The sequence below is a fragment of the Euprymna scolopes genome, chromosome 37, assembly GCF_053919585.1.
Source record: "Euprymna scolopes isolate OS-2025 chromosome 37, ASM5391958v1, whole genome shotgun sequence".
NCBI lineage: Eukaryota > Metazoa > Mollusca > Cephalopoda > Sepiida > Sepiolidae > Euprymna > Euprymna scolopes.
Window position 1 is genome coordinate 39,080,600 of NC_136518.1, and position 23,715 is coordinate 39,104,314.

The following is a 23,715-nucleotide window of genomic DNA, read 5'->3' on the forward strand; positions in this document are numbered from 1 at the left end:
GGAGCCATAAACAAGACCTCGCTATAAATGCAATGCTGACGTTGATGCTGACAGACAAAACATAATTTTTTTTTTGCGACGAAGACAATTGTTGTTACTGAAGGCGATCGGAATAAATAATCACTTTAAAACTATCATCTTTTTTAGCATCGATAGAAGACTGGGTAATTTCTTTTGTTGTTATTTTAGTTCATTTCTGAGAGATAATGATTTGCATTTTAAATCTTTAACTAAAATAGAAAGCATTGTTCACCGAATGATGCAAGCCCTTACAAAACTTAATCATGTTATTGTTATATAAAACGCTGTATTGAACATGCATGTATTTGGTAAGAATTAAAATTGATTTGACTTACCGGGAGTGGGGCGGAGGGAAGAAAAATACTGAACTGCTGTTTGCTGTTACTGAGAAACTGGGTGTCTATTTCCCACTATGTTAAATAGACATCCTAATCTCGTTGGAAATCACGTTGGAATTCTCGCAACTGAGAGTTAGCATATATAAAAAGAGTTGTCTCACTACGGGTTAGTGATTAGTTAAGAACCTAGTTACCTAGCTTGCTAGTCGGTTGGCGTCTCTTAGACTGATTACCTCGTTACTGTTGTTCGGTAAACGTTACCTGTTAATTGTTACCTTTACAAGGAAAGAAAAGACTGCTTGTAAGCAACGTCACCATTTCGTTGCAAGCCCTTACTGCCTCTTCTTACCCTCCTCTTCTTGTTGGTGAAATAATCCCAACAATTTTAAAGCATACACATTTTTGTGGCGAAGCTATATACGATAATAAATTTTACTATTACTATTATTATAAGGGTTATTACTATTGTTGGTTATGAACGGTAAAGGTCAGAAAGAATGACAAATAAATATTTAGAAAAAATACTATATTGAACGCGCAAAGACAGATACAACATAAAAACAATAGTTATACGTCAGTCTCATTTTCACTTAAGCAACATATATGTATGACACAGATAGATGTATCCTTCCAGTAGAAAATTAATTGTTATTCGTAAAGTTTACTCTAAAATAGCTCCTCTGAACCTTTAATGTACCTCGCTTCTGTGTATCTGTATATATTATGGTGCCGATATTTTTTTTAAACCATTTTTCTGGTCTGTAAAGCTAATTATAATAATCATCGAATGCTACATTATGGTATGTTGAAAAGTCGACACGAATGCGAATTGCTTTGAACTTTTGTGTAGAAGACTTACACTATATTATATTTGAGACAAAATGGCGGCCTATACAAACTTCTCTAATTCCTCATTTATTTTTACAAACGTTGTAGATAATATTCCTTTTTGTGTTAGAACGTTCTTATTTATTTCAAATTTTGCTCGCGTCTGTTTACATCAATCCTGACCGCTTGACAAACATCGAGTATTTGAATTCATGTTATGCTACTTTCAATCGTTCGTCAGAATTTATACTTTCTGGCAAAAACTATTTATGTTTAAACTCCAGACATTTAACTGAATCGAATGCGCGTAAAACATTATTAAATGAAATGCTAACACTTATCGATTACCTTATATGTCTTTTGCTAGTTATGATGTGGTTTATGTTAAAACACTATAAACAGATTATATCTGTCATTGGCATAGTTTAAATTAAAAAAATATATAACATATCGAGGCATGTTTGGAAAAGGCGTATAATATTACGGAGTGTTGTGCGACAGCCTCAGCAAAACATCTATGAATGTGTGTTATTTTTAAATCTTTACACAATCATGATTTCCTCACGGAATATACAGACATATAAACACACTTTTTTCAATTTTGAAACAACTGCGCTAATAAACAGCATAGCACGTACACATACGTTTAGTATCATAGATTTTTAGTTATTTAATGTCACATATGCGTGTCATTATTTATCATAGACCGGGTATTCACTAGTATTAATTTTTGTACGTGTAAGAAAAGTAAAACATTCCATTGATCAACATTAAAATATTCAAAGCAGAATTGTACACAGATTAACAATGTATATGAAAGTATAAATGCAGCAATTTCTTTAAACACTATGACACACCCACACGCATATATTTTTATACAGACAAACACACACATATGTATGTGTGTGTGAATACTTCATTTAATCACATAAATTAATATACGAAGTTATAATTTTAGTCATTAATTTTCAGTATTTTCTTCAACACTGTTCAATAAATAGGTAGAGCTAGGAAGTAAGTTATTAAAATATATATGGCAATTAAGCTACATAGAATATTCCGCGTTTCATCCTCGTGGGAATTCGTAAGGCTTTTGTAAAGAGTTGTGGTTATCGTGCATTTTTTATACGCACGTAATATTGAATTTTTTAGTTAGCGATTCATCTTCTTAGTTGTAACAGCGCCAATTCCAATCCAATGGGCGGACACTTAGAGATAAAGGTTCAGTTGACCTGAGGTAAAACCATTCTCCCGTTTGTGTGCTTGTATATTAAGGGGAGCTATCCTTTTGTGCTTAGTAAGCTGACATACTTTCAACCTAGATGTAGTTTAAGATATGTTACAAAATTATAATATCCGAAGTATAAACCAAACACAAAATAACATATTTAAAACTACACCTCGTTTGCAAATACTAACCACAAATGATATCTAATCTTCTCATAAAAAAACTCGGACTGACTTTTATATTCTATGCTAATATGCATGTTAATTTATATACAGTTTGGAAAACAATACTCAATGTCGTCGAAATAATATGACGTTACCGAGAAATGCACACTACTAGAGATAACTAACAACTTCTCTCTTCCTTAGAAAATGCATTCGTATCTCGCATGCTTGCACTATTCGACCAAAGTTTTTGTCGCACAAATACGGTCAAACGGAACAGGCTCATCTATGTATTGGAATTAATTTTAGAAAAACCCCACCTTGTAATTTAATCATAAATAAATCGTTCCATTCTCACTTCACCATCGTAAACTTTGCATATGCAAATATAATGATTTCTTTAACAGCATGTAAAACATTTAAAACAAAGTGTTATACATTTGTATCGTCAAACCCTTCATAGACATGTAATCTTCAAGCACATTCTTGACGTGGATTTGTCTAATAAGATTATGAGTTATAGAATGTTATTGTGATAGAAAGCAAGTTTTAGATTAAAGAATTGAAAAATATATTTTTTTCTTATAAAACAGTGTCAGCACTAGTTTAAATATAATCTATGACAAGTTATTCAATATTTACACAACCGAATAATTGACATTATCCTTAGATCAGAATGTATATCGATGCAACAGCGAATATAGAAGAGCCCCCACTTTATAAAAACATTGGTATTTCATTATCGCTGTATTTTATTACTTACAAGAAATGAACATATCTCCTCTATCAACTAATACTTTTTAATGAGAAACCATAATATAAAATTCAGAAAATTAAATCGAAACACATAAAATCGTAAGCTCATATGTGTCGGTGCATGAATTGCACATCATCCCTGGTCTCAATTTCTATTTTGTGTTTCTTTATGTCGAAATTTCATATTTTTATCAGTATCAATAAACCCGTAAGTAACTGTAAATAGAGTTTTTCAAGTATGTATTCCATGTGGAACTCAATACAACGTAAGTGTATCCCTGCTGACTTCAGATCATATGTTAAAAAACTCTGGGACAGTTTTTCTTTTACCTACATTTTTTTTCTTGTGCACATATTGCTTTTGATTTTATGTATAGTCTGTAATAAAACCGATGCTCTAATAAATTCCCGTAGTTTAATTGCATTTTTATTTAATAAATGTTGGCGAATAAGTACACATATGTTCTTAATTTTCTGCAATATTAATAATTACTTTGCGAATCCATTAAAAAAAAAACTTCACTTTGTTTTAAGACCCTGGAATCTGACCAGGTCGAATATTATACAAGTAATAAAGGGTTTAGCACATGCATTAATACGAATTAGACATTAAATACTATGGAGACATTACCTACAACTTCTAAATTAATGCTTTTATGTTTCGGTAACGTGTGATTATAGTAACTGAAAGAAATCGAATTAATAATCTGATTATCTTGATTAATTATTAAATATAAAGTAAGACGAGTCTACTTCATTTACACTTTCAAGGATCCACCACTTTTTCATATTTAAAAAGAAGTTTAAAACGCGGAAACTTTTACATACGCATTGGGAGTTGACTGTCATATAATTTCCTATCTAGATGTCGATGAAATGAATTTATATGCGCATGTGTTCTTTATTACTTATTCTTAAGAACGAGAACACTCGATCTAATGATATAGAAGTTTTCTGAGCTAACATTATTGCGTCTTGAACTTTCAATAAGAAATCTAATTATGCGTTCCTTCAATAACGTTTGAAATATTCAAATCAAGCTGTTACAAATTCGTATTAATTCAATCAAGTGTATTGGCAGTTCTGTCTATAAGCAAACTGTTGATGAAGGATTGTCTGAATAGTTATTTAATATTCATTCATATCGTCACAGAAATTGAAAATATCTGTTGTTTCATATTTGGATCAACTTTTTATAGAAAAGCAATAACCATAAACAAAGAGGAAACTCTGATCATATCATTAAGTTATAATAATCAGCCTGTGTGGGAGAAAGACTACACAGTAGACATGTTCGTGAAATAACACAATTATTTTTTCATTGCATTTTATTATCCACACGATATAAACTAATTCTTATAACCGAATGGCTAAAAATAGAGAGCGAATAATAATCACTAAATGAATAGAAGAGGGTTAAAGAAGGCTCCTTATTACACGTGGGTAAAATGTTTTGCGTATCAATTCATATAAAGTATAAACTTAATCTATATTTACGTGCCACTTTACATGTGGTCAGTTGGATACCAAATCGTTTTCCCACTCATAGCACAGGTCACTAGCTCCTCACGCAGATCACGTTGTCTGACGATGGTGTAATCGATAATGGGCAAGTGTTTGGACCTTGGGCGCATCTAAGACGTCTTGTTCATGTCAGTTAGCTGAAAGATGTGGTTGGTAATGATGATATCCTGCTTCCTTCAGAGTGCCAGAAGTCGGATACCATTTCTGTTTTCATTTGCGACCCCAAGTAATCTAATGACTCCTTGCAACAGCTCAACGAATTGGAAAAATTTGGGGTTAAAATCGCCCAGCAAATTTATCTTATCACTGCTTGAGGTGCTCCTGCTGGAAGCCATGAGGTTGTCGTAGATTAATCCTTGACGTCCTCCCCCGAGTAAAGCGTTGGAACACAGGCACTGATCACAGTGACATTATGTCTACTGACTAGTGGAAGCTATAACGTGTTCAGCGATTGTAGATGGTACCTCGGATAGATGGCCAAGCAGAGATGACCGGATGGCTAAGGCGACACGGGCATTCTCCGGGAGGCCTTTCTTTAAAAAATGCTTAGCCCTTGCCGACCTCCTCAAGTTGCTCCTCAAAAGCAAACCTCGTCTCACTAAAGAAAGCGATGTCAATGCTGTAGCGAATGAGCTCAATAGAAACTGGGGCGGTTCGACGTCGATTGTCATTTTCTGTAACAGAGCTTAAAAGGGTTCTGACATTCCAGGTAGCGACTGTCAGAGACTGTTGTTTGCCATTTTATATGTGTTGACCGCAAGTTAAATGTCCCGATAAATGCCGCTGTCCATCATAGACATATTGTATAGACAATGTTTAGGCCACTTTTTCAAGGCCCCTCCTCCGTACGATTTCTGAATCGGACTGCTCAGTCTCTTTGTTATAACCGAAGAGAGATGCTGTTCCGATCCCAAACTAACAGTAACCATCTTGCCAGGGCGGCCTTATGTGCAAGACAGGCTAGAAGCTTCCAGCTCTATACGGAGCCTCCACCCGTCACACGTTATCACATGGCCGCAGATAAAGATACCTGGGCAAAAAAAATGTAAGTGTACGGGTTTCGCAAGCACCAGTCCATCATCTTGACTGCCAAAAGAAGGTTCCGGTGGCACGGATGAGCGCGGCGACCATTGGCCCGTTGATTGACTGCAGCGTCCTGCCGAAAATATAGTCTATCGGAAGTCTGGCTACGCCGGGATGTCCCACGCATTGTTACTATTAAGCCGATGGCAGGGTCAGCATTTCACCATTACCAGGGCGGGTCTATATTCTTGTTTGACATGATGCTGGCCCCATGCTGCGTTGAATCTCCAAGGTTTCTGTCAGGGACCTTATCCGTAAATTTTGGCGCAAGAAAAGAACCTACACCGCAAGGCAGCGGGGTGTTAATTACTTTCTAGGAGACTGACCACCGTTCATAGCCAGAACCCTGATTAATAAAATTACTTTTAACACGGGCAGGTGGGGATTGGTTACACGTTACTCTGATCGCGGGGCTTAATTGGGTACTTGACTTTGTCAAAGGTTGTTCTACAAGCTAGCTGATGAGAGGGATACCTTACTTCTTCTGTTGGTTGAAGTTGTTTAAAGTTAGCAGAATGAAACGAGAAAAAGAAAGGGAAAAACAGATCAAACGAGCAGAGGTCTTAACGCGTGTGTGTTGGGCGAAAGAAATAGAGAGAGAGAGAGAGAGAGAGAGAGAGAGAGAGATAGAAATCCAGATGGCGCCCATAGTTTTAAAAGGTATGCTCTGGTGAAAGTCATGCCAAATCAGGTGAAACCACGCCGGAGACATGTATAAAAGGAGTTGACAGATTAGATCAGGGAGAGGCAGACAGACGAAGATTGATCTCAGCGGTGATCTCAAACCCGGAGGTTGTTGGCTTGCAAAAATGAATTCTTTTTTTTTTATTTCTTTAATATTGTTGTCCTAAACCAGGAACACTTCATAAGTTTTACCCCGCTATTAATAATTTAATACATAAATAAAAACAAAACATATCCAGCCAAAACGATACGCGTAATGGGCACACCTCGGTCGCGATCTTTCGTTATATAATCCATAGTGGAAACCGTTTTAAAGCTAGATATTTTGATGTTTGTGACAATAGTGATGATGATCACATAAATAAATTAAAACATTAAAAACAATACATGTCCGACAGAAACGATACAGGTAATGGGCAAACGTCTGTCGCGATCGTCTGTTAAATGATTCATGTAAGAAAAACTGTTTAATGGACGCCAGGTATCTTTGATATTTATGACGATGGGGATGATGACACCTAATTAATAAAAAAATAAAATGGGAGGGAATCGTTATAGTTGAGATCTAGTGAGATAATAAGCAAAGTAGAAGTTTTATAGATGGGAAGGAGTTCTCATGTCGAATTACTAAGAAAAAGAAAAGAGGTATACCCAGTCTGAAAAATGGATGCTAGATTGACCATTTATTTTTCAAAATAAATTAATAGATTAATCATCGATCAGAAAGCGTTCAAAACATTAAATACGGTTTAGAGGCAAGAATTCCTCAGAAGAATTTCGTATGTTGCTATCTTATTAGAACAGCGCGTATGCAGATGCATATTCCAATGAAATAAAGAGAATAAATCTTTTTTTTAACTGAACACTGTTAAATAAATAAAATAAATGACCTTTTTACATTATTTATTGTTACAAGCCAGTAATTTAAACGCCCAAAGCAGCTTTAGCACTATTAGTAAAATTGCAAGTAAAGCAACAGAAAGATCAACAGCGAAATAGGAACACCAAATAAAATAAAAAGGTCATGAAAGGCCAAAAGCATATGAAAGAATTACTTGCTCCACTAAGAAAAAAAAGTGTATTTTCACAAGACCTTATATAGAATGCAATTGGTAACTTCTACAGACCAGAATAAAACACGTAATTTTCATCCTATTACAGACGATACGAATACTATTTATTACATCAACTGTCAATCTTAGTCGGACCAGATAATAGTTCGTTTTTATTACGGAAACTGGAGGCAGTTAAACATAACAAAATGAAGATAATCACACATTTTTTTGTGGTAAAATAAAAATTTTACCACACAAAAATTTGTAACTATCTTCTGCGAAAGGTGCGAAGGGGTGGAGCTTCTTCATGAACTGTTTTTGTTCAACGAACGATTAAAATCTTTTCATCTAAGGAAAAACGACGAATATGACTTCGCAACATATGATTGCCATGGTGAATTTACTTATTTTTGGCTCGGCCGCCAAGCTAGCCGTGTGAATTCAGTTCCTCTCTCCTCATTATTATTTGTCTTTGTTTTTCTCGTTCTTTTTTTCTGCTTTCATATATATATATATATATATATATATATATATATATATATATATATATATATGCATAACATATATATGTGTGTGTGGGGGTGTATTATCTTGTTTTTAAAATTATTAATTTAATAATTTTATGTGCATGTTTATTATAATTATAAATTATTAATATTATTAGTGTCAGTATTTGTATTATTTTCGTCTTATATTTTTGTTTGTATATACATGTTATATATATATATATATACATACATATATATATACATACATATATATGTATATATATATATATATATATATATATATAAATAAGGGAATAGTCACCAACAATGTGTATTTTTTAACATTATTTTATTATTCCGTGTCTTGGTTTTTCATTGAGAATTATGTTTGGATCATTGTAATAATTTTTTTAAGTCATTGAAATCGTTTACGCACGTTTCAGACGTTCTGATGCGTCCTCGTCAGAAATTATTTTCAAAATGTACATCTTTCTTTCGTTGGAATTTATGAACCCATTTTATATAAATATATATATATATATATATATATATATATATATATATATATATCACATATATGTGCGCGCATATACTTAAATATGCTAAAAGTTATAATAACCATTATTTAATAAGCTTTGATATATACACTTATTTAGACACAAAATAATACTTGATTTGACACAACCAGTAAGTATATAAACATTCATACCTTTACTAAGACGATAGAATGTCTACGTGCGCTATATATGTGTGTTTTTGTGTTTGCTTGTATATGTGTATGCTTGTCTGCACATATGCATGCTTGTTCATGTATGTGTATGTATGTCATGTGGGTTGATATATGTATATATATATACATATATATACATATATATATGTGTGTGTATGTGTGTGTATTAGGTACGGGCAAAATGAATGCCTATTCTAAAAATGTATAAACATTTTGACCTCTTCCTTTACATAAGAAATCGTAAAAAAAGGAATGTACACTTTCGACGTAACATATGTGTTATATGCTATTGAAAAATAATTTAAAAACAGGAACATATAAAAATAATGAAATTAACAAATTGAATAATTTATACAAACGTTCAGAATAGGAATGTACGGATGCACGTCTGGGAAAAATTATCACACATCTTCTTCCCATTTAATTACATGGCGTCATTTTCACAGTTTTGCGACTGGCTGAAATTTTGGGCCTCCTTATATTCCGTGTTTAGAAAAACTTAAGTTTGTTGCGTTTTGCGAACGGCAGGATATTTCATTTCTGGGCTAATTAATTTATGTTTTGTACAAACAGGGTGTTTTTTTTATTTAATTCAATATCATAGGACTTTACTTTACCAATTATCTTTGAAATAGACACAGAAAACTAATAGTTATCCTTTAAATGATTTTTACAATGAATTTATATAACTTCAAAATTTAGCTGAATTCAGTAGCTCGCCGAGAAACATTTTTCATAACTTTTTTCATCGTGTACACATATTTCTGCCTTTTGGAAATTAAGTTTCGTCCTTAATCTTTCAAATACAGTCAAAAAGCAGTCGGAAATCTACAAAGAAATTATGATAAGTCGGCTTACAAAATTAGGTCCCCCTATCGTTACCCGCCAATTTTTGCCCATACCTAATATATATGTTATTTGTTTTTGCGATACGTTTTGAACGAATTCAACTGTTTACAAACGTGCATTTTTACCTAAATGCGAGTTGAGAATGATTTTCCATTAAACCAATTTGGTACCCCCACATGGGGAGAAGCATATATATTGTTGTTTTTTTTGTAAATATAATTATCCACTAACACGTGTTTCCCTGTCCAGGACTGATCAGAGTGGCTGAATCTAGCAAGATTCAAAATCGAGACCCCGCGGTAATGAGCCTAGCCTCTTAATCCGCTGGCCCATCTCGCAGACAGCTCTGATATATCGCGATTTACTTATATGTTATTTTTTTTTGTTTTTGCGATAGATTTTGAATGAATTCAACTATTTACGAAAGTGCATTTTACCTAAATATTTTACCCTAAATATTTACCTCTCTCTCTCTCTCTCTCTCTCTCTCTCTCTCTCCATATATATATATATATATATATATATATATATATATTCATATCTGTATTATATACTGTGTATGTGGGTATGCACATATATATATATACATGTATGTTTGCTTATATTTTTATATATATGCATTGTATAAGTATTAATATTGTGTCAATATTTCTGCATGTTACTATACGTATGTTGCGTGTATATATGCATATGTATTAGTACTATACCTTATATCCCCGATAAGTGCACCATTTGTTTAAATCTACTACCAACATATAAATAGCCAAACTTCCACTTTTCCATAATTATACCAAGCTAACCAATATTACTACAACACCCTCAATGAAATTATACCCAAGCTCTGATCGTTATTTTTCTTACATACTTTCTGCAGTACTACATTCGTACTTAATATATATGTTTAAATAATTTTACTGCACCTGAGAAGGGGTGATTTTCCGATCGTCTAGTGTGGCGTCTGTCCGCAAAGGAAAGTCAGCGAAGGGGTGGTTGGCAGGGTCTAGTGGTGAGTTGAAGGCAAGCATATCATCCTTATCAGTTGCTGAACAAACAATCTCATGATTGTCGGATAGTGGGAAAATTGTTGATTGCCTCTTATTTACTATACTGTTGTAGATTTTGTAGAAGTCACGGCTACCTAATTTCTGTGCTTCGATGCAATTTTTTGCTGGTTTCAGTAAATTCTCTCTTAGCTGTCGCTATTTCTTCCTTACAGTTACTTTTGGCTTCTATATATTTTAACCGGACGTATGTCGGGTAAATCTGCAGTACGCATGCTGCCTCTGTGCGATGGCAGCTGCACAAGTAGAAGTAAACCATTGGGGAGAGTGGAGCTTGCTATAAAATTTCCGCGTGGGAACATGTGATTCAATTGCCGTTTTGAACAATTCGGTGGTCTCATTTGCGCACTGTTCAGCAGGAAGTTAAAAGATATTTTGCCAGGGGGCGTCTCTGATAAGATCCCTGATGGCTTTCCTACCAACATTTTTACAATATCTCGTTGTTTTGAGCAATGCCTCTTTTCTCTAGACTTTATGGAAATTTGAACCATTATAACTACACGATTAGCGTTCCCAAGGGGGCTGGTGGCATTCGTAATACAATGGTCGGGAACTGTGGTCAGAAACAGATCTAAAAGTGATGCGTGTTGTTCTAGCTGGTCAGGAAACGGGTTGGAAACGTAACCATCTGTGATAGGGAGTGAGATATAGAGGAGCTATGTGTTGTGTTACAATGGCAAACTGATACATTTTTGCTTTGTTTAAAATAAAAATAAACCTTTTGTTCTCTTTCAATCTGCAATACATCAAAGGAACACATTTGAGACAAAAAATACCCGGAAATTACCCGGGCATTTATGCAATAATTTGAGAAGTTACCAAAAAACAAATCAAAAAAAAATATATATATATGTGATTAAATATTTATAAATGTTAAAAGAATCGGAATCGGGAATCGATGGGGATAGGAAATTTAGAACGGATTCGATAATAGGATCGAAATTTAAAAAAAAATGTTATGAATCGTCCCATATATATATATATATATATATATATATATATATATATATATATATATTGCATATGTGTAATTTCATATCAAATCTCGCATATTTATCTGAGTGTAATGTTTATTCAAAGTATTAATCGAACGTATTAATATTTTTATGATTGAATATTTTTATAAACCCACATGTCTATATGCCTTTGTATAACCTGTAATTAGAAAGTAATAAAATGCACATATCAAAACGAATATATTAAAGAAAAAGGTAACATTTTTAAGAGATGAAAATAAGTAAACTTCATTAAATCGATCCCCATTAGCAACATTGATTTTAAGCATTTTTAACACTCACATCAGATTTACTGATTTAGATTAAACTAAAAAAAAACTAAAACAAACACTCTCTTCTAAAGGATGTTTCCTGCTTTGACGTCTTCCATATTACGTGTGTGCTGTTTTATATGAGTTTTGGGTCGCTTGTCCAATATATTATTTGGTAGGCGGCAGTTATACATAGCAGTGTTATGTCTTAATTCGCAGATTAATATATCCACCTGCTTTAAGATGCGCTAAAAATATACCAGAGAGCCTCTCTTTATTCACACATTTGTAAACTGCAAAATTGGAATACTATTTATTTGGTTTGTCTAACTTAGATTCGAAACATAATATTTAGTTATCACTAGCACAACCTCTTGCTTAATTTATTATATAAGGTCGGGCGGTGGCTTTGTGTAGTCTCTTAAAATAAGTAAAGGGTTTTAGGGATGTGATTTTCAATGTATTTATATACAATGCATAACTATATAGAAAAACTGTCTACGACGTGAAGAGAAATATATATTCAATATTCAATATATCTCCCCCGCCCCTTTCGCCTTTTATTTATCACTTTCCCTCTGATGCTTTCTTATGCTCAATACAACGTGTCTAGCTTCAGGACTTACAGAGACGAACTACCTTTCAAGTGAAACCCACCTCTTTTATAAAATCTCGGCTAAGAAACAAGAATCTTTTGTGTGAATCATTTGCTCTTTAGCCGATGGCACACACACTATCCAATTCAATTGTCGCTTTGTGGGGCTTATTCTCATATGTTTGCAATGCCCACGAGCATATGTACAAACAATTTGCCTCTCCTTTCTCCGGCGAAGTAAATCTCAGCCAGAGTCACGTTTGCATTTAAATAGCATTTTAATAGCTAAAAAGCAATTTGAAAGCACATATAATAAGAATGTCCGTTTCTGTTCATTCATATCTCATTATGTCGCCAGAGGTTAGTGTCTATTTTGAATACCGTGTATTAACCTTTCCGGAACAGGTGTTTGCCCTTTAAATAGGCATTTTAATAAAGTGCATATTGATTTTATTATGATAATATGGATGGAAGTTTTCATAAAGGGGCTGCCATTATTGCATTCTTTTTTTTTGGGGGGTGGCCAAAATGAATGGCGACCATGTGTAATGCAGAAAAAAAACAAACTCGGGCGTTTCTAATTACAATTCAAAACGTTTTGAAAAATAAGTTACACCAATCTATTCAACAAAGGGAATGTCTGGAAAAGTGAATTGTACCGATTCTACTGCTTGGATAAAACAGCATTCGACATTTAGATTAATAAACTGAAAAATATGTGTGTGTGTATATATATATATATATATATATATATATATATATATATATATATATATAGTTAGAATGAACAAATGGAAAAGCGAATGGATAGAGGCTAAATTGATAATGTAACTATAAATGGAAAAGTTAATTCGTTATTTTGGAGGATCTACCAACGGTAACAATCCATTTTTTGGAAAGTCTCTTGTTAGTTTGTATTGATTAAGCACACATTATGCAATATATTATTTTATCACATAAAATCGTAACACATGAGATAATACTTCTCTACCACTTACCAACATGTCTTTGAGTGATATGTTTATGTGTGCCGCCTATTTTCTTTAAAATATTGAATGGAACACAAGATTTCTATTCCATATATCTTCTTTTTTTATATATTTTTATGATGAAATAAATTATGGAGTTTATGGTTGTTCTTGTATTAACTACACACGTAAAATTGAGGTTATGAAATATCAGAATTGAATGAAATATGATAATAATAATAATTATATAAGTGTAATGGTATTATGTGAACAATTTACTTATCTATACAGTATTTCGCGTAGAACATACTTTTGTGTGGCAGAAGGCAAAGCAAAAATGGTTTCACTGGAAACAAAAAATTAATAATCGAAAAGAATAAGCCATCTAAGATAGAGAGATCATCTAAGAGAGATATTTATTTATTCATGCAATTTAATTATTTTTTTTTTAATTCCCTCTTTATGTAGTTAATGATTTATTATTTGGGTATTATTCTTTTAATTACAGCGAATAAGTCACCATAGCTTTTTTTAAAATTTTGAACGGGAATGCGTAGCGTTTCCGATCTATAAGAGATACAGCGTTTGATACTAAATCTCTTTCGGTTGCTAATATAGTATGTGTATCTATAAATATGCCGAACTGATTTTAAAAGAAAATCTATAAAAATAAAACAGAAGACGTATGTGTGTGTAAATATCTAACAGGTAAACTCTTAAACTACTGGTCAGGTAGCACTAAAATTCTCAGGAAATAATATCCATGCACGAAAGGGTGTTTACAGCAAATAACAACTTTGTTTACATGCATGTATACCGTATACAGACATACGCAAATTTACTTGTAAAATATTCATTAACGTCTAGCTGATATTTTCGTATATATATTTATTTTATTTTTTGCAGCATGCGCACATTCGCTTTCTTTCAAGTTTCAGAAAGTAAAATTAGACTGGGAATCTCGTTTTTTTAATTTTTTTAAATTTCAATTGTAACCGATTACACCAATTCACATTTTATGTCTTGGTATTTAAAAGAAACAGTAATACGCAAATTATACTTGGGGTTCGGAAGTTGTAAATATGAAAACACACATTTATATATGTTTTACGATCACATATTTACTTTATTCGTATATATGTTTAAGACATTGAGAAATGACACACGGAATACGGACCGTGCTAAAATAATAACGTACTTATTTAAAAAAGCCAATCTTTATATGGTGAGGGCAAAGTATTATTAAAACTATGCTGTACTTTCATCATACAATTTATTTAATAAGAAACTGGCATATATTATCTCTATGTTTACTTAGTAATAGTAAACAGTAAATAATCGTTTCTCAATCAACTTTCTTGGATAGTCTACTATAAAGCAAGTGTTTCCTAACCACTAATACGAAATTTTAACGATTCATCTTCTTTTAGTGAATTCTAATGATTCATCTTCTTATAGAGAATTAAGGTGCTTCTACAGTGTAGTACCCATATAAAATATATAAAGTTGAAGGTGCTTATACAGTGTAGTACGCATATAAAAATGCATACAGTTTATAATGAATCCATGTATTTCGAAAAACTATTGAGTCTAAAAACCATACTGCTGATAATAGAGGGGGGCTGGAACAAGCACGATTATGTTTCTTTTAAAAGTACTCTGGAGGCCGCCTGGGATTAATAAAGCTTCTTTTTCTAGGTGGGGTTTGGGTGTGGCGAATTAGTGACTGGTTATTCTCCAAAGCAATGCCCCCACTTTTTCTGTTTATGTAGAGAGGGTCAGTAGATGAGATCGCTAAACTGCTGCATCAGAACAGATACTACAGTTTCAGCTTAACCAAAAGGCCAAGTAAGCATAATATAGTTTTTTATCAGGCTTTATCTCCTTAAAAATAAACAATAACCGACACAGCATATATTTTTAAAAGGAAGTAAGGGAATAGGGGGTACGTCCTGAGCATGTCTAAAGCAGTTTATGATCTCATAAATACTTTTCTTAGTATATATCTTTAAAGGAAAGGGGGATACGGAGTAGGCTTTGAAACAGCTGAAGCAGTTTATGATTCCAAAAAAGAATTTATTTCACGTATATTTTTTTAGAGTGAGGACGCGATGATATGCTGCCAGCTTAGGAAATTCCTGAGATAGATTAGGATCTCAAAATTACTTTATTTCATATATATTTATAAGAGAGAGGGGGGGCATGAAGTTAGTTTCAGAAATGGCGGAGACAGTTTATGATCTCAGATTTCATTTATTTCATATCTATTTTTAAAAGAGAGGGTGATATGGAGTCAGTCCCGGAAATGGCTGACGCAGTTTACGATCTCAAAATGTATTTATTTCATATCTATATTTAAGAGATATGATGTGATATGGAATCAGTCCCGGAAATGGCTGTAGAAAATTTACGATATCATACTGACTTTATGTCATATATATTTTTTTTGGAGACGGGGGAATGGAAAACTAAGATACGGATTAGCTAAAATAAATAGAAATATCCATATATCTATAAAAGTGAGCGTGTCTGTGTGTATGCCTGTGTGTCTGTGTACATTTACCTCAGCAATAACTCTGTCAATTTTTATTCTACAAACTCAAAATTTGATATACGGTGTACTGAGTTTTGGGAAAATCTGTGAGATCGGTTTTAAGCCAGAAATTTGGCTGTCAAAAGGTCAAAGTTCAACGATTCGACCTTTGAGAACTCTACCGAACTCTACCGAACTCCTCCGACAATTTGGGGTGTAAACACTTGCAATTTTTGATATAGGTTTCTTGTGCATGGATCTAACTTACTAACTGAATTGGAGTCCAAAACATTAAATTTTAAGGGGTCATAATAGGGGTCAAATTGACCAATTTTTTTGCTCAATATACATTTCCAAATACCCGGGCAACCCCGGACACACATGCTAGTCTAAAATAAATATAAATTATATATATATATATATATATATATATATATATATACATATATATGTATATATATATATATATATATATATATATATATATATGTATAGGCTCCGTGATTCAATTTTAAATTCTGAAAAAAACAACACATAGAGACATATATTCGATTTAAGAATTTATTGCTTATGTTTTTTTTTTATCAGAATTTAAATTGAACCACGAAACCTATATATTGCTCTATTCTTAAATACTGAGCTTTTCCTTTCTCCTTGAAAGTATTACTTCAAGTAATGTCTATCAGGAGTTTTCATCTGAATTTCTATCAGTGTCTTATCTCGGTTATATATATATATATATATATATATATATATATATATATATATATATATATATATATATATATTTATATATATATATATTAGTATAAATATGTGTTTATATATATATATATATCATAAAATAAAACATAAGATCAGCATATTTTGTAAACGCACAAAACCTAACACAAAATTTAGTAGGTTAGACATTAACGCTGTCACGACCTCGGATTCCCAGCATCAGTTACTTTCCGTAAGAAATTAAATAATAATCGATATCTCATTCGCTAAAATTAAAAAAAAATATCAACAACAAATTCTAAATAGATAAAAAATTAAATTAAACAAATGAATAAATAAAAAACAGGTCAATAGTAATATAAATATAGGTGTCCATGCGTTACCCTTTTTCTGCTTTACAGCTGTCTCGTACCCACCCTCATTTCAGCCTTACGAATATTCAATATTTTATTTTCAAAGATATTCTTTTGCCCCTTTAAATCTTGAAATAGAAATGTATCCTGGTCAAACAGTAAATTCATATTTACTGAGTTGTGTTTTGATTATCTTGCAAAATAAATGGATATACGAATTTAAATAAGGTAACCAGATGTTTGCGACTTTTATTTCGTTTTTCTATTTTGTTCAAACGTCAGGGCAATCACAGAGGCGGCTCTCTGCATTGGTATAGCTTTCTAATACTCTTCTACAACTAACCAAGGAAGAGTTTTTAAAAAATTGCACATATACTTTAATTGTTGCCTGGAGAATAAGAATCTACTCAATACACAATAGCCGTCTCTCTCACTTTTTCTACTTTTCTCTCTCTATCTCTCTCTTACCTAATGTTTCTCTCCGTATATATATATATATATATATATATATATATGTATATATATATGTGTGTGTGCGTGTGTGTGTATGTGTGTGTGTGTATGTGTGTGTACATGTCTGTTCAGAGGCAGAAAACATGCTATAAAAGACCGAAAATGTAAAAATATGTTTGACGTTTTCCGAGTGGTTTCAAGCACTGACGAGCCAATCCTTTCTTATGTTTTGTTTATCATATGAAGCCGTTCCACCTATTGAGAATTTCTGTTGTAGTGACACATAGGACAGCTTGATGGAAAAAGGTGTGGAATGTTTACTATTAGTGTGCATTGTAACAGCAATGCTTTTTACCCGTTAAAGTTCAAAGTATTACCTGTTTTAAGGCATAGAATATGGAATCTGATGAACACATTGTGGTAAAGTTAGTATTTGATTTCAAAATATTATTCTTTATTTATTAAAGTCGACATCATACTTTAATAAATTTGTCTTCTTTCCTTGGAGTCTGATACCAAAATCAACACATGTATTACGGCGTGCTACTTTTTCAATCATGCGACATGCAGACATATAAAAAGTTTCCCAGGTACATAGATAATGATAAGCATATATTTAAAGAACTGCAAGAATAGTTTAATTAATTGACATCCGTCTAAAAAGGAAAAAAAAAACGAAAAAAAACAAAGCAAGAATACTCAGAAAACGTAATGTATTTCCGTAATTGCTAGAGTTATTTAATCATTCTATTCTAACATATTTCATTTACGACGCCTTAACTTTTCAATTATTTCCTGTTCCCCTGATGATGATGGATAAAATAAGAACAATTTTAAAAGTAATATAAACCAATATATTGCTACTAAAATGTTCACTTAATTAAGTCTTATGTAAATAGGTTCGCTTCCACAATGCACACGCTTTCCAGTGGTACTAAGTAATCCAGTACTTCCTGCCTCATGATCGGATCACTAGCGACAAAACTGGTTCCTCCACCAGATTTGTTTTGTGAGGAGGATGGCTAGTCACCCTGAAGGATTAAAAACAAGACCTTCCAAAGGGCGAATGAACCCTTATTCGCGGTCAAGGGCCTACTAGCCTACAACCGTGTTTGTTTGTGTGTATGTATGTGTGTGCTGGGATGGAGAGTGCTCCTGTAAGACCTGGTGAAGGCAACCTTTCTAGGAGAAGCAAATGTCTGATTTAAGAAAAAACAGAAAGGGGAAGACCAGTAACGGCACTAAGCTGGTCTGCAGTTTAAATTGTTGCTGTCTATCTTGCTCTTGCTTGTTGCTGGAACTCAACATTGTAAACCGAGAGAGAGAGAGAAGGAGAGACTTAGCTGTCGTACAAAGCTAAGGCTCTGTAACATCATTTTTGTTCAGACACTCTCTCGGGCATTTATTTATTAAAATGGCGCTGTGGCGATGGAAGTCAGTTTCGGGTCCATGGTCTAAAATGTCGTAGAGTATGGCACTCATCTGGCAAGACGTTGCAATCATATATATATATATATATATATATATATATATATATATATATGGGTGTTTATATATATGTATATATACATGTAATATGTATATATACATGTATATATATATATATATATATATATATATATATATATATATATATATATATATATTACTTATTTTGGAGAAAGAATTCCAACAAAGTGCTCGATTACAAACAAAATCTTTTTTCGGTATCGGAGCTTACTACTTATTTATTTAAATGAAACCGACGGTACCAATAGTTTTCTGACTTCTGCACATTTAAATATATATATATATATATATATATATATATATATATATATATATATATATATATATATAAACTGTGTATAGTTTTATTGCGAGTTAATATTTTATCTTTATTTTGAAGATTGCTATGAAACGCAGGGAAAGAAATTTTGTACACTGCAATAAAATTATAAGGTGCAGGTTTCACTGATATTTGTGGAATATGAAGAAATACTTTGGAAATTCTTCAAATTTGTATATTTTCTTGTAATTTTGTATATCACTTTATTGCAGGTTGCTCAAAATGCCTGGAAAAATGCTGATTGAATGCTAGTGAAAAAAGAAACGTGTTGTTGCAAGCCTTGCAGGTTTATCTCTGTTAGATCTAGCCAAGGAGCTTGGAAGAGATCAAAGAACCTTGTCTTTATTCGTTGAAAATCCAAATATCCAACCAATAGTAGGAAAAAAAAAACAAAGTCAGCATTTGCTCGTAGCCATAGAAAAATTCGCCGTCAACTTATCAAGCAGTCATCCGGAAACAATGATGTTTTATTTGACAAGGCTGAAATAATTTTCTTGTCGAGAAAGCCACTGAAATATTTTAAACAGAATTGCAGGAAGCATTAGGCCGATAGTAAACCTGTTTTAAATCAAACCTATAAGGAAAACATTTAGCTTGGGCTCAGAAATTCATGGAAAGCACCTTTGAAAATGTTATTTTCACTGATGAGGCCAGATCACCCCTTGATCTGCCAGATGAGTGAGGAAAAGTTTGAAGTCCTCTTTGATTCTCTACCCCTCATCGAATCCATCGTCAACAAGGAGGTAGAGGTTGTAAGCTTTGAGCTTGAATATTCTACGATGAACTAATTGGAGCATTTTGAGTGTCAGAAGGTGTCAAACTGACAAGCCAGTCTTGTATTTGTTTTTAATGAGTATCTGTTATCATGGCTTGATGAGCTTTCATTGGCGCGTCACCGCAAATTGATTTTTATGTACGACAATGCGCCAGGCTTCTCAGTCAACGCTACGAAATCCTGTCATTATGCATAAGTGAAAATAATTTGATGACATGGCCACTTTCTTCTCAAGATGTAAACCTAATTGTGTAGCTCTGGTCGATAAAAAGATGAAAGTTTATAAAAGATGTGTTCAATTTTCGTCGAAAGATGAATTAAGAGAAAGGTTCTGACTTTTTCCTATGGACTCACATCATCTTAAATCCGCCGATTGACATCATCAGTTGATAAAGGGCTATTCAATGTGATTTGGAAGACTGGGAGTTATTTATATTAATAAATATTTCTTTAAAAAATAATTTAAAATTTCTTTTTATCTTTGGTTTATTTTACAACTTGATATTTCCTTTATTTCATTTAAATAGAAATATGAAGTAAGAATATGCATTTAAAAGCACTTACAATAAAGTGATAAAATTACCAGAAAATAGAAAATTAGCACAAATTTCAATATGTATTTGTTCAAATTTCAACAATAATCAGGGAAATAAGGCATCTAGTTATGCTCTTTCAGTACACTTAATAATATTTCGCTGCGTCTCATAGCAATTTCCAAATTTAAAAATATTGACTCGCAATAAAAAGATTCACAGTGTGTATATATATATATATATATATATATATATGTATATATATATTATATATTATTATATATATTATTATATTGCGAGTATACATATACATATATATATATATATATATATATATATATATATATATATATATACTAGCAAATGTACCCGTCGTTGACTGGGTTCAAAAACAGCTTACAGAAAATGGACGCTGATTTATGAAAGTATGATAGGTTATGAAAAGGAAGGGTTGTAAATTCGGTTTGAATTTGGGGTATCAAAACCAAAAAAAAATATGATGGAAGTAAAAATATAATAGATAAACCCCATAATTTATTATTCCGTACATGTTCACACTGAAACACTTATAACAATATTCTGTGGATTTATATTAAAAAAACCTTGTTTAACTTTGAGACATATTTTCATTCTATGGAGGTCGGGTGCGAAGGAACACCTCATAATATTATTATACCATATTTCCTCAAACTGAAATATAATCATCAAAGTATACTTACACAGATAGATATGACAAATCTTTATTAAAGTGGGTTGCTATTTCCATTCTATGGAGGCCAGGCGCGAACGCAGACACCACAATTTTATTATACCATCCCTATTTAAGTTAAAACGTACTTATCAAAGTATTAGTATGTACATCTATATGAAAAAAAAAACTTGTAAACGTTATTTTTTAATTTTAATTTTTTTTATTTCCATACTTTGTGAACCAGGCGCGAACTCAGATCCCACAATTTTAATGGACCACCGTTCTGCCAGATCGAACATACCCATTCCTGTATCATTGTATGTAATCAGTTTTTTTTTAAATAGTCAACCATATAGGAGCCTATTCGTGACCAGGCACCCACCCACACACACACACACACACACACATACATTCAAGTTTATATATATATATATATATATATATATATATATATATATACAGTAAAACTCCTTTAATTTGAATTTCCTCTAAAGTTGGGCTTCTTCTCATTTAGACTTCTTCAAAACCTGGCCCTTCTCTAAAGTTTAACTTTCTCGTCATTGAAATTGTATTAGGATATTATGCAGAGTGCAGTAAAACTGGTTGTATGGTTTAGTCAGATATTGCGCAGAAATGTTAATATTCGTACTATGTAATTAATATAGATTAGCTATTAATAATTAATTTACATTAACTGTGATTTTTTTCAGATTGCTATATTTAAAATAGTATATAACAACCCATCACATTGGCTTGCAACTCTAAAAGAAAACAAGTGACACTGACTTTACTCGAAAAACCTCGAATTATAGAAAAAAATAGATGCTGGAGTTGAAAATAGCGTTATATTGAAAGATTATAAGAATGGGTGAACTACACTGTTTTATATCGAACAGAAAAAGGAGGAAATATTGAAGGCTGCTCCTTTCTCTGCAAATAAAAGACATGTCAAAAGAAGGACTCTTCGCAGACCAAAGCAGGTTAAATTCGATCGAATATTGCATGAGTGGTTTGTAGCAAAACGGAATGAAGGTCGAGCAATATCTGGGTCCATGTTAATTGTTAAAACAAAATATTTTAAGGAAGAGTTGAATATCGTAGAAAATACGAAATTCAGTGAAGGCGGGCTTAGGAGCTTAAAGAGTAGGCATGGTATAAGATAATTAATAATGTCAGGCGAACACCGGTCTGCTGATACACATGCAGCATAAAATTATTGTGACAAATTCAAGACGATAATTGCCGATTATGGTTTAACACCAGAGGATGTTTACAAGACTGATGAAAGTAGCGTAAATTGGAATTGCTTACATACAAAAACATTAGCCGGATTCGAGGAGCAGAAAACAAAGGATTCAAATTAAATAAAGAAAGACTAACAGTGATGGTATGCGCTAATGGTTCTGGAACTTATAAACTTAGCTTCTTCTCATCGGCAAATCAAAAGGAAGTTCGCCTTTGTCAGTATCTTATTATTCTCCACGCAATGGATGGATCAATCAACAATTGTTTAAAAAATGTGTTTTGCAAGAATTTGTGCCTGTTGTGCAGAGGTGTTTTCTTGAATTAGGTAAACCTGATTCAAAGTGCTTGCTGTTATTGGACAATTGTATAGCACATTCTCCAGAGTCAGAACTAGTATCATCTTGCGGGAATATTTTTATGTGCTACTTACCACCCTATGTAACTTCTCCCATCCAACCTATGGATCATGGGATTATTTGGAACTTAAAATGTTTCTACAGAAATGATTTCATGATGAAAATGATAAATAGTACCGTGAGTATAAGCGATTTCCAGCGCCATTTTACTATCAAATATGCCATATTTTCTCTCGCAAGTGCATTGAATCAAGCTCGAGCAAGCGCATTAACAAAAACATGGGGTTAATTATATCCAGCGCCAAAGGCTTCTGAACTGACAGAATTAGAGAATATATTTGGTCTAGAAAAAATTCTTGAAACCAAACGGTTACCGACCAACCACGCTGTTCTTAAATCACTTAATGCAAATGATGTTGAAATGTGGGCGAAACAAGATGAAGAAACTACTGATCAATATTCTAAAGTCAGTAATGGTTATAAAAAAAGCGACAGCTCCCATTCTCTTGACCCTGATGTAAATAACCAAGCACACTCTAATAAAGCAATATCATGGAATGATGCAGAAAAGTCTATGGAGACGGTT